Source organism: Sitophilus oryzae, unplaced genomic scaffold, assembly GCF_002938485.1.
Source record: "Sitophilus oryzae breed Bouriz unplaced genomic scaffold, Soryzae_2.0 scaffold_1449_pilon_pilon, whole genome shotgun sequence".
Taxonomy (NCBI): Eukaryota; Metazoa; Arthropoda; class Insecta; order Coleoptera; family Curculionidae; genus Sitophilus; species Sitophilus oryzae.
In genome coordinates this window covers 589,076-601,458 of record NW_022146114.1, presented here as the reverse complement: position 1 = coordinate 601,458, position 12,383 = coordinate 589,076, and positions in this window count along the sequence as shown.

Genomic DNA, 12,383 nt, shown 5'->3' with positions numbered 1-12,383 from the left:
CTCTGATAAGTTATGGTATTCTAATATGGAGATCGGGAAAGGATTCATTCCATTCTCAGAGAGTGAGAGACTAGCCTTTGGAGATATGGGCAGTTCTTTTTGAGGATGGAAGCATATCTAGCGCTCACTGTACTTGCATGGCTGGATTGGGTGAAGTGTGTACACATGTCGCAGTCACACTTTTTTACTTCATGCTCGCCCAAACACCACTGATGAGCAGTTGTCAAGTATGGATGCAGAGTACCGCTTTTTTAATTTTAAATTTACATTATCACAGAAACATTCCTATACGACGAACGATTATTCTCGTCAAAAAAAAAATATAAAATTGAAATAAGATTGCCTGAAAATTATGATATAGACATTTATTTGGTATTACAACGAAAGGTTTCCCTTTTGAAAAGTTATACAATTTGTAATTACAATGAGAGAGATATATGAATGTTAACAACTCTAACTATTTTTATTTCTTCCGAGTGGTGGTACTTCAGGTACTCTTTTAAATATGAATCACTTTAAAAATGGAACATGTTTACATATTTGTTTAAATATTGTTTAAATGTTTAAAGAAATGCAGAAAATAAAAAATCTATATTTAAGAAGTTTTTGTTAACAACACCCAATTTATTGGTAACAAGTAACATCTAATTAAATTAACATTTACTAATATTAGAGCCAATTACAGTTTACATTAAGATTGAAGACTAAAAGAGTAAACACTGCATGGCCTACAAAAAAAAGATTAATTGTTTCTCCAAATCAGTTTGGATATCTAAAAATAAGCCAGATTGTGCTTTTAATTTATTTGGATTCGGAGAGTCCGTAATCCGACTATTGAATATATCAAACTACGAGTTAATATCGTTTATAATTAGGCCCAGTAGAAATTTGTTGAAAATTGTAGAAGGTCTCTCCCTCTTTCGAGGCAGACATTGCAAGAAAAAGAAAATAGAAGAGGAGAACAAGTGGATGATTTAATGATCTTTTCGGTGTTGCACGAATAAAAGTATTTTTAATGTTTTTTAAATTGTTACATATATTATTACATTTTACATATATTATTACATTTATTTTTTAGGAGAAAATATGACAGAAAAATAAAAAACTGTAGTATTATCGTTTGACGAAATGAAAATTAAATCAATTTTAGAGTATGACGTTGCTTCTGATCAAGTCATAGGTTTTCATAATTTAATGCAAGTTCGTATGTAAGAGCGCTATTTGCAGTCCCTATCATCACTTGACCATCCAGCAACAGATGCAGCTACATAGTATAAGAAAAAAAATAGAGGAGGAGAACCTGCAGGCAGACCATTGCGAGAAAAAAATAGAGGAGGATGCAGCCTGCATGCAGCCATTGCAAGAATGTATTGACACATCAGAAAGTACCAAATCAATGTTTATACGAACAATTGCAAAATCTAGTACTCTTTTATTTCTTTTTAGGTGACAGTGACCGAGAGGAAAAAAGTTATTCTTAAGAACCTCGTAGAAAAATTTAAATATATCATTGAAATTAAAATAATGGTGGTAACAATTTAGTAAAAAATGCTACATGGAAGCAAATTACAGAATTGTACAATTTAAATGACGTGATAAAGCCCTATATTATTTGCTCCCACTTATTTAGTGCAGGAGCGAAGTTCGCAACCACCTTTAAACCCCACCCTTATTTTCATTATGAATAATCAAGAAAATAACAACCCCCCCCCCGGTGTTTATCGCGGCCGTCCAGAGAACCAGCGCGACCCTAACGCAGTTAGAGTCAACCCACGCCAGGCCCAGGACAACAACAACCAACCACCACCCCCGCGCAGCAACCCCCAACGCCGCGGCCCACCAGTTGGTGGCCTTAACAAGCCGTCACTGGCAACCAAGAATGATGCAGCGAAACCTCAGGCGACGTCAGTCAACCCAGCCGAAGGATCCGTTTTCGCATCACAAATTAGCGTTCGAGAGACAGTCCAACGTCAAACGTTCACCCCATCCACCCCAGCGCTAATTGAGATCAGTCGTCAAACCTACGCAGAATTGCTCACAGACGACTCCCAGATCTCCAAGGTCCTCTTGCCCGAATACCTTGACTACTACGCAACAGCGATGGTATGGCTAAGGTTCATTCACCTGAAGCAGAAAAACTCTCAGCCACTTTCCACCGAAGAGCAGGACCTTCTCACCCTCACCCAATCCACGAGCTTCTGCGTCCCAGAACCACTCGTCCTACAAGTGAAGCAGGTTGGCAATCTTGTCACCATGACTAAACAACACTTGTACCTAGAGTTTCCAACTCTCCCCACCCAGTTGGTAGCTAACCAAGGAGGTTACTATGGTGCCATCCAGTTACCAGCTCCCAACGTGGACAACACGTTGCACAATCTCTATGAAGAGATTCCATGCTTAGGAGTTTTTACTGTACTGTTGTCATGGGAATATTTTTCTGTTATAAGTGCAGTCTAAATAAATGATTTTGATTTTGATTGATATTCGCCTTAGATTGAGACGCAACTGAAATGTGCTCGAAGATCTCGCAATTATTTCCAATGATTTAATTAATACTCCGGCGGCTCAATCGCCCTAAGATAGCCCTTAGTGTGGTTGACTGGTCAGTGATGATTTTACTGTGGAGTCTTCAATGTATCTCTCAAGCCTATTTTTTAATGTAGTTTTTAATGAAGGTTTTTTTTACCACGCTGATGTCCTGAGGATGGAATAAATAAATTCCGAAAGCTTGACCTAGTCCAAACCCTTCCGACTGCAACCCCACTAGTTCCTAGATTTTCTATTTAAATATATGATTTTGTAAGTAATTAGGTAGATACATTACTATTACTTTATTGTTTTACTGTACTTAATACTGTGTCAAAAGATCAATCGTCAAAATATATTATAGATCTTAGTCCTCCGCTCCGTAGTCGTAACTAATTTTTATTTGGCAGAATTATATTATTCTATGATATAGAATTTTTAAATAAGAAAATGAGGAGAATGAAGAGTCTTTATTTAAAAATTGTGGACAAAAATAAAATGGGAGTATTTGACACAATTAAAAAAGATATTTATGACCATAGGCTGTTCCATACGTTTTGTTATATTATTTCCTCACTCAGGGCAGCCCAAAAAAAAGGCAGATATAAGGATGCAGAAGGTAGAGGAGAGCATCCAGCAACAGATGCAACTACACAGTATAAGAAAAAAATTAGTCTTAATATTCCTAGTGGTTGCTATGAGATACATACATACTCCAAAGATTGGACAAATAAATCCTTAAATTATTTTTTCCCTGCCAAAATAAATAATAAATTTGTTAGACATGGAATTGAATAGGAAAGTGCAGCTAGGGAGGCTTTCACAAAAATGTCTGGAATGGAAGTGGTCGATTGCGGGATGGTTGTCTCTGCTGCAAATAAATGGATAGGGTATTCACCTGATGGAATTGTGTTGTTTGAAGGCAAGCCAATCTACCTTCTGGAGATTAAATGCATATTCGAAGGTAAAATTATTTCCAATAACTTTTTTTTGTTACCAATAAAATTAATCTAACTTTAGGAAGTTAGATTAGTTAGGATTAGGAAGTTAGACTAGGGATTTTTTTAGCTAATTAATTTTTAATCATTTTTTCCCCTTTTTTAGGCTAAACTAAAACTGTTGCTGAAGCCATTGAAAAAGCGACTTACATAGTACGGAATGGTGAATCATATCATTTGAAAAAAAACATAAATATTATGCACAAGTTCAAATGGTAATGGCTCTGTTTATTGTAACATTAGATAAGATAATGATTAAACGTACCTTGCCCATGGCTTTTAGGCATAAATTTTATCACACAAGCTCCATAATAGCCTGTTTAGAAATTGAGATACAAAAGCGTTAACCAGGCTCTAACATGGCCAGAATACAAAAAATGTAACACTATTAAATATCTAGTGTCTTGTACACCAAATGGTTTGGTTAATTATTTATCACCAGACTACGGGGGTAACAGATACATGTTTGGCTGAATCTTGCGATTTTATAAAGTATCTACAGCCTGGTATGTATGTGATGGCGGATAGAGTGTTTAAACATGAACAACAATACTTACATAAGGATAAAGTGCAACTTGTAAGACCTCCAAGTGTTGTCACTGGAAGCAAGTTATCGAAAGCTGAAGTAAGAGAAACAAAGCAGGTAGCAAGTTTAGGGATTCATATCGAGAGGGTTATTAGATTCAGAGAATTCAACATGTTAGAGCCCCATTCATGCCTGAATACAAATTTTATTAAAGTAATTGATGATATTATTGTAATTATGTGGTTTGATAAATTTGCAAAACTCCCTAATTAAATAAAGACTGTTACAGTATTAGAATAAAATACTTTGATCATGATTATTTATGTTTTATTATATTCCTTGGTTGTGTAACAAGTTACATCCTGTACAATAGGTTCAATACAAATAAAAATGTGCTTGTACTGTAATCATTGTAAACTTATAAATACGTCTCAAACAGTACATTTGTTTGAGTCTAATGTAGATCTTAGAGTTGTTAACTTCGGTTTTTATTTAATAAAACATTTTTTAAAAACAACTTGTCTCGAGTTTCTCATTTAACTGGCGCTGTCGATAGGATATTCCGGAACGTGTTTGTTAAATAGTACTGATTTAAGGTGAATATTCGCGTTCGCTTTCAAGTGTTAATCCGGAATACGCCTTCTTTCCGGGACCTGAAGAAAATAGTACCGATCTAAGGTATCTTCAGGGCTCCAACGTTACTTGTCAACGAGAGGCAACAGAAAAAGACACCGAAGAAACTCCGCTGGCTCCACCACAATTGGTCTTCAAGGGTATATTAGGGATCTTCGGTCCGACTGTCTGGAAGGACAAGATCGCCGTCCAACAGTACGTCTGGTGAGGACAAAAATCGCCAACCCAGACATAGTTATGAAACAGTAGATTTAAGAAGAAACCGTAGAATAGAAAGATAAAAACAAGAAAGAAACCAGCTTACCAGGAATCACAACGAGCGTCACCCTGTAAGTTTTTTTGAAGGTTTGAAACCTACCCTTGTTGTAAACTTATTAAACCTACCCCTATAGCAAATATATATCGTTACAGTATAATCAGACGGTTAGTAAACTTTTGAAAAAGACCTAAAAAGTAGAAACATATGAGGGGCAGACTTACTAAATATATGTTGTCCATTTTTAAGATTTTCAAGCAAAGGTGGTATTGCACACTACATACATAGTTACAATATGATGCCAGAAACGACACGTTAAATACATTTTATCCCATTCGAATTAAATGACGAAAATATCTGAGACTTTCTATGTGCTGTATGTCCATTGGTGGTAGACAAACAGAAGTGTCCTTTTTTGATGTGGACATACTGCTGTTTGTTTTTCATTGCCAGATGAAAAGTTTTTTATTGCACAACAACGTTTCTATTTTTTAAATAATGCTACTTAAAATAATGAATGGAACTACGACTTGGATCCGTATAGTTGGGGATGAGGACCGTGGTAGCAGAAAAATAAAGATAAATTTCAGGTCTAAAGGACAGTCAATAGTTTGTTAATTTTTTTACAGCTATCATGTGTGGCGTTATTTTTTTTAAACAAAAGAAAAATTAAAAATCTTAATAAAAACAGAACGTTTCAGAGACGGCTAAATCCACTATAAAATTTCTCCTCTGTAGATACCCCCTAGCTTTTATATAGTGGAGACGGGGTGGGTTACAGATCTTACGGGAAATAAATTCCCAGTTGCCACGTAATTTTTAATCCACAGAGAAGAGTTGTTCTGATTAAATTACGAAATATTTTTATGTGAAATATAGATGGATTGCCATTAAAATAAATAAAAAAAATTGTGAAAACAAAAATACCATATTAAATTTAAAGTGTGAAATTTACACTATAAGAATTTAAAGATATGAATCAAAGTACCTACCAACTTCAAAAGAAAAGAAGAATATATTTAAATTAAAAAAAAATAAGTGTTATTATTTTTTTTCGAGAGTAGAGGCTGTGACCAATGAGAATCAATTTAATTACTCACAATATATAATAAAAATATTCTCTAAATATCGGCAGAATAATCATTCCAAATTTTCCAACTATAGTAAAAAAAATTGTAGTAAACTTAATAAATCTAAATCAATTTACAAAAGAAAAACCATACCAGATATAGCTTATGCGGTTTACACATATCATAATATTTAAAAAAAAATCAATACTAAATAGTCAAGTTAGGTTCTTGTGCCTATAGGTCACTTATGCAGCATCAGAAACCAAAACCCATCCACTTCTACGCAAGTCGATATCTGTACCCATACATAAAGTGCCCGTACGTAAATGTAGTACGAAGTAGTAGTACTTCGAAGTACGAAGGAGAAAATACAATGGACAAAAAAAATCCCCCAAAAAAAACCGTAGAACAAAGAAAGAAATATCTTACTACTTTGCTCTAGAAAAATAAATAGCAGTAATCAAAAGGAACAAAAAAAATAAAACATTTAAGTTAAATTATCAGCACAATTTATCTTAATAAAAAGCAAAAGAATATTACGTAATTTATTACAGAATACTATTCCCAACCCTAGAAATTTATTTATCTATATCCAGCCCTCAAAGCTGTACTAAAAGCTAAAATTAATTAGGTATCTGCGGACACTGTACATATGTAAATAATTGTTTTTTTTTTAAATAGAATAGTTTTTTTTATTTTAGATTATAAGGTTATTTTTAAGAGTGTTTATTATTAGTTTTAATTGTTTTTTTAGAAATAAGATTTTTTAGGTTTTGTTCGTTTTTCTTTTATGTTTAGAATTAATATTTTATTTTGGTTTCGGTCACTTTAGGATTAGATTTAAGTTTTATTTTTTTTATCCATAGTTTTTTTTTGTATTATATATAGATTTAGTTATATGTAATGTAATGTTTAATATTTAGTAAGTATGAATTAAATATTTGCACCTAAAAGTATGAAATTCGTTAGAAAAAAAAAGTAAAATAGAAACTTACCTTCTGTCTGAAGGGTTTCTTTTTATTCGGTTATAATCTGGTATTAATCCCAACAAGTGGAGGTAAAATTCGGTTCCACACAAATCACCCGAAATATTTACCACTAATGGACCCTAATTTTTAATCCTATATGATAGATGATTAACGATAATTAATCGAATTAAACTTTTAGGCGTCCATTTTACAAAATCTAACCGAAAAATTGACAACCGTCAAAAATTCAAACAGTTATTTGAAAACTTAAAAGTACTACCAAATATAGTTACTAAAGTTGAAAGTATCTAACAAATAATCATATATAATTTCGCGTATCACTAAAATGAGGCGACTTATTTCGACCGAATTTACAAAATCCCAATATTATTAAAAGAAGAAAAACTCTAAATAACCTACAATCTGTGACCTTCAAGTGCATCAAAATTGACAGATAAACAAAACATTGGAAAACCGAAAATATATTTCTAAAATATCCATTATATCAATAAATCAATAAAATTGGACCTATTAGAAAGGTGAGTAATATATACCAAAGCTAAAATTACGTAACGACTAATGTTTATGAGTGATTTTTATCAAAATATTTCAGGTTGAGAGGTTTGTTAACATTTACAAGTTATAAACAAGAAGAAATAAATCCAATCTGCTTGTGAAAATATCAGAAAATGGAAAATGGTAAATTTAAAAAGATCTAAAGATATATCCAAGAGCTTAATATATCCAAAAACTGTAAGGCTACACCGAAGAAATTTTACTCGTACAATTCAAAATATTAACTCGAAGAAACTATATGACAAGTTAAATTGCAGTTACAATTTTATTGAGAACTAAATAATTATATTTAAGTAAGTTAATAAGTAACTAGAAAGAAAATATATTATTACTATTTATTTTAGGACTAAGTTATTGTCAAAATGAAGAAAATAATCTAATGAGAAAATGAACCCGTAACACAAGAAAACTAGATTTTTCAAGTGTAGGTGTACTGTTTTTATGATTTTTTATCCATTTTCCAAGCATACTAATTTTTCGGCAAGTTTCTTACAAAAAGCGTGGCAATTTTACTTTGTTTGTCAAAATCCGAAAAAATTTACAAAATTCATCTCGAAAATCTGCTCTTCATATGTAGAGATAAAATGTCTTTCTTTAAATTTTGATACATCTAAAAGCGTGTTTTATTAAAATTCTAATAAAAAAAATTCTCTGTCACATAAAAACGATATTTCAAACCCTGTCAAACGCTCCTCTGTCAAAAAACCCTATATGACCTACATAATTCTGTCATATTATCTCGTTAAGATTTCACGTGTCCCTTTCCTCAATCGTTCGCAACAACGGTAGGCTGTAACCCCTTTTCGGCGACCCTTAACTAATTTAAAACCTCACATAATCAGGACAACTTTTAAATTCTCGTTTGCCCCTTACTTTAAAATTCTTCGCGTCCCAAGCGTCCCCATTATGCCCTATCTTTCCCCGAGGACAAACAGGAAACGTATTCAAAGTCCAATTAAAAATTAAAACTTCATTCTTTCCAACTCCGACGCGACATTTTCTCAACTTCACATTTGACTTTGTAATTGTGCCGAGCCAACTTAATCAGGAGTCACATGGACGACCGTTTGAATATTTTACGATCGGAGTAACTTGTAAAATTGACGAAGCCCAAATAAAACTTAGTTAATGTGTGACCTTTTAATTCTAAGAAATACATTATACCGGGTGGTGCATCGTTGTTGGAAATAGAAAATCACATGCATCTTTTGAACTTGTCCAGATATTGGCTGAAGACACATGCCACCTTTGAACTATTTTGGACAAGCTGGTTTTAACTAATTTAAGAAAAACTTTATCTATTTTACAACTATTTAAAACTGAACAGGAACAGTGCAAAACCAAGCATATGTCAGCATCAAAATTGTCAAATGTAATTTAGTTTAAGGTGCGTTCGAGTAGACCATCGGTGGAGCGCGTAGAGTAAGAACAGAGTACCAAAGGATCACAGGAGGAGCGTAGTCACGTGATCTGTCAATTGACCATTCCATATTGATTGAGGGGCACACACGCGTTAAAATTTCTATTGTTCTTTACTTGCGCTGAGTATTTATCTTTTGTATTTGCGTTTTTACTGAAATCTGTGATTTTAATTATTCCAAAATGTCGAATATTGGTTATTATCAAACCCTAACAGGAGATGTTAAGAGCCGGTATGATCAGAAAATCCGTATTATCAACAATATTGATCCCTATAAACTACCTCCTGGTGATTGTACTTTTAATATCAGGGATTTGCCAAACGTTACAATCATAGATTTGGTATATTATTTATCATTCACGCATAGCTTTTACACTGGAGATCAGATGAAGGCTAATCAAGAGTTTGCAAGCCTATAAATTTGATGAAACAGATGCTGTGCTTAGTATTTTAGCAAAAAAAGTAAATGAGGAGGCTTGTTATTGTTTGCAAGGTAAGGATTTACGGAAATTTTGATTTTTATACAGTTTTTTGTCACTTTTATGAATTCTTACATATTGCTTTCATTGTTTTAGGTTAGACATTCACAACGCTTCAAGGAAAAGCCTCTTGATACATGGATCATTTTGCTGAAAAATGGAAGTATTTCAAGTGCCCATTGTACGTGTATGGCTGACTTGGGTGAAGTTTGCAGTCATATTGCAACAGTTTTGTTCTTCCTGCATTTTCGACCAAACACTGAAGATGAATCAGCCCTCTCCTGTACAGAGCGTCTGGCTGTGTGGCCTGTTCCAGCAGTAAAAAGTGTTAATATGGTAACTATTAGTGAAATGAATTGGTCTCAAAAACAAAATGTAGGTTCTGTAGCAGACTCCTCGAAAAAGAAAAATATTTCTATGAATGCTGAGACAGAAACTTTTTTAAGGAAGCTGATGAAAGGTGGAGCATCTTTTGCGTCCGAAATGGAGAGAAAGGAACATGAGAAAGAACCTGATAATTTGCCTGACACATATGAATCTTGGTATAATGCAGATTTAAAAGAAAAAACATATGAGGAGCTTTTAAATACTTCTAAGCATATGGGTATGATTCTGGTAGAAAAACAGATTGAGAATGTTGAAGCTTATACAAAAGAGGAATCCCAAAACAACGTATGGTTTAGATATAGAGCTGGACGAATTACTGCTTCCAAATTTAAGTCTGTCTGCAAAACATCAGTCGAAAAACCTTCTCTTACTGTTATAAAAGGGGTATGTTACCCACAAGAAGTAATATTTTATTCAAAACAAACGGCATATGGAATGAACCATGAAAAGACAGCCCTCAAAAGTTACGAAAGCACCGTCAAACAACAGCATGAAAACTTAGTGATCAAGTCAACTGGATTTGTTATTTCAAAAAAACATTTTGAGTTAGGTGCATCCCCAGATGCATTAGTGTCGTGTAACTGTTGTGGACAAGGATGTGTGGAAATAAAATGTCCATATTTATTAAAAAGTAATTCATTTGAACAATTTGCTCAAAAAAAATACATGTCTTGTTTTGGTTGGACAAAAAATTGTTTTAGATAAAAATCATGCCTATTTTTTATCAGTGCCAATTACAAATGTTTGTTACAGAAAGTAAATATTGCGATTTTATAGTGTGGTCAAAAAACAGTATATTTATTGAAAGAATTTCATATGATAATATATTTTGCTTACAAAATATCACAAATGCACTAACGTTCCATAATTTAGTAATTAAACCCGAATTGCTTTCAAGGTATTTTACTGAGCATGGTGGGTCTGCTAAAGTAGTACTTTGGTGCATTTGTAAAAGGCCTGATGATGGTAAGGCCTGATGATGATGTGTAATATTTTATCGTTAAGGGTAAAATATTTCCACATATTGATTAATTTTTGTGGCGAAGTGTAAAATAATACTTAATAAAACTATTATAAAGTGCATTGTATTTTTTATGTAGTGTCACAAATAAAGATAACAATTTAAAAAAAACAATAATTGGTAATTTAAATTTATTTATTAGGCACAGATTTAGATTTTTAATACAACAGAAACATAACTGTGAGAGCAGACTAATAATAGGCTGTTAATGAAAGAGCTGTTAATGAATAGGTATTTGAAAATCGCACAAATTAAGTAGAGCACTGCATACAACTACCATTTCATCTAAAGTCGATTTTTTTGATAGCATGCTCATTGGAACAGTTTGGTGAAAAATTTTAATTTTTTTTTTTAGTAACCCTATTATTCTCTCCACATAAATTCTTACCGTAGCAATATTTCGAGTACTTACCAGGTATTTGGGACTTGCTGGACTGACTTTTGCCCTTAGTAAAAGCTGGTATTAGTAACTTTGCACCTACCATTTTAACAGTGTCTTCTATTAAAAAAACCCTATCTGCCAAAACAATATCGCCAGGTAAAAGTAAATTAAGAAGTCCTGATTTTTCTGTTAAATATTTATCACTTGTTCTCCCTCCCCAAGCTTTTGATATATATGATATTGTGCCTTATGGAGTAATACCAATTAAAAATTTTATTGTTTCGTGATGCTTGTAATTTGACCAGCACTGGGAGGCACTAATAACATTAGATGGGGTTTCTGTAAAAACTTCAAAACAATCAATTATCACTACCACTTTTTTGTTAAATGCCTCTTTAAAACAAGCAGGAACGTTTCTCCGTAACTGCTCTCTCGATGGCCATAAAACAAAATGTTTAAGTCTTGTATATAAAATAATTAGGGTACTTGAAAATGTATCCGAGGCAGTTGTGGGACTTAAACAAAACTTGTATGACATATACTTAAACGGTAAATTCAATCGCAATTTCATTAAAGTAAGCAATAACTGTTGGAAAGGGGACAGAGCTTTTTTTGATGACAAGAATGGGGCAACATCTTCATACAATGTGAAAAACGTATTACATATAAGACCTGTAAAGTAAAGAGATTTTGAGTCATTGTTTTTAAATGAGTCTTCTGTTATATCACAACTTTCAAGTCTTTGTTTTAACTTGGTTATTTGACTATTACAAAATGTCAAGTCTGCAAAAATACTGCACAAATATTCGATGGTTAGATCTGTTTGCACTACAGTACTAGTAGATGTTTCGCTAGTTATAGTAGCCGCAATTTCATGAAACACATTTTCAGTAATGGTACTCGAACTAGCAGTATTGGTATCCATTGCAACCACGTGGTCATATTCTTCTTCCTCCTTAAAATAAGAATAAGCTATTAAAACTATTTTTTTAAACTTACCACTAATTTCATGCGTTTCGCACTATTTATTGATCTATCGTGCCTTTGAATGGCTTTTTCATTTTTAGTTTTAATAGAATCATATCCCATATTTTGGCTAGGAACCCAATCTGGATTATCTTTATCTACTAGGTCGGCTGGA